Here is a 2,164-nt window from a genome sequence, read left to right as displayed (position 1 = left end):
TAATAATAATATGTGGGAATGAAAATGATTTTTAAAAACTACATATCATAAAAATTATCCTTTCTAAATAAAATTGAACGAAAATATTTCATAAATTGTTGTACAAATAAATTATAAAATTTACAAAAAAGTCTAAGCTAAAAAAGATTTCAAAACGATGGTAATATGTTAGATTGAATCATTCTAACAATGTAAATTCGACAAATAATCACATCTGGTTTTAACCAGATACATATCCGGTTAAAAAAAAAAAAACGAAAAAAAAATGCTTAAGAAGTTCAACGCTTTTAATACATAGTTGAAAAATGAACATCTAACAATTTCAATATATTAAAGTATAATTCCAAATTTTCCACTACACTTTTATTTGTAATTTTATTTTTAAATTTTCTAGTTTTCATTGTTATTTTTAATACATAAATGGAAACAATTGCAAAATTTTACAAATATCATTTATAAATAATAAATGACTAGTGCTGGATAAATTTGCAATTACAGTTTTAAAATAATTCACGCTAAAATATCTTTCATTAGCACTGTTACTGGATGGATTATAGCTAAAGTTTAACAATAATTCCCGCATAATTTTTACAAATATCCTGTTTAATTTACACTTAATTGATGGATAATAAAGAATTCAAATTGTTTCACATATAATTCGATAATCCGCTATTATATATTATATATATATATATATATATTATATATATATATATATACATATATATATGTATATATATATGCATATATTAGGATTGAATGATGTTGCAAACAACAAAATACTATAAAATATTCCAGGTTTATTTCTTAAATTATTATCTGAATAAAAAGTGCGACTAACTTTTTAATTTTGTTATTTTTATTTTATTATTCTAGAAATATTTTTAAAAATTTTAAGCATATGATTATTATATGAAATTTCGTATGCATTATCTGTGCTTTATTTTTGTAGGATTGCATTCTTTTTGTAAATTTTCCTAAATATAAAGTATAAATCTAAAATAAAATTACATTTCCTTTTTCTAATCGTAATGTTATAATTAGTGATTAGTTTGAAATTTAGAATTGAATTAATGACATTTGAAATTAACTGATAACACTATCATTATTAACACATTCTAAAATTAAATGATGCATTAGTCTCATAAAAAGTTACAGAGATTTTCCCTTTCCCACTTTTTTTTTTTACTTGCCTTGCTCATTGGTTTTCATTGTATTAACAAATTACTGAATTAAGCTTATTCATATTACTTGTTTGTTGGCAATGTTTTTAAGCAATTAATCTCATATCATATGTCCTGGCATGAAATTAATTTCTTAGAAGTCTTCAATTAATTACTTAAAAGTCTCGGTATTAATCAATAAAATTACTCCTCGATTCATAATTTTTGTGATATGAAATTATACTCGAAGTGATCATGCATATTTGCACAGAAAAATTTGGATAAAAACAAAAAACTTTAAGGACAAAAAAAGAAAGAATTTACAAATTTCATTTGGAATTGATAAGAAGATGAGTTGCATTCAAACAATTTGTTTGTTGATGCTCTGTTACTGGTTTGTTGGAGAAATAAATGGAGCAAATATTCAGGTAAATTTTATTCCAATAAAATTTTTAATGAAATTTTAAAAAATGATGAATATTGAAAGGAAGAATTAAGAAATAATATTATTACATTACGATTACTGTACTAAAACATTAACAAATCTTATAAAATTACCTTATTGTATTTGATCTGAAAGCAATACTTCCAATAACTAATCAAAATTTTCACGACATAGGTATAAACATTCATCTTCATTAACTTGTTCTCCAATGAATTTTGAAACTGATACAAAATAGAAATAATGGATTTAACCATTCACTGTAGCATTAAGAAGAGCTATGCTTTACTTAATTAATAACTGATAACAATGATAACCCTCAGTCGTACGTAGTAAGAATCACTGATTTATGGGTTATACAGTTTTTGAGTTAATTGAAAATGATTACGCTACTGCTTTCTAGAAATTGTTAGAATTGGAAAAGGAAAAGACAACTAAATTTCTCAGTGTTGATATTATCACGCTGATAAGATTTTGCAAAAATTCCGCTGCAATTTTATCATCATTTGAAACTTTTACTTGGTGTTTCGATATTTTCAATATTATTACTTTACGACCA

This window comes from Loa loa (assembly GCF_000183805.2).
Source record: "Loa loa unplaced genomic scaffold supercont3.646, whole genome shotgun sequence".
Lineage (NCBI taxonomy): Eukaryota > Metazoa > Nematoda > Chromadorea > Rhabditida > Onchocercidae > Loa > Loa loa.
Note: the sequence above shows the minus strand (reverse complement) of the source record.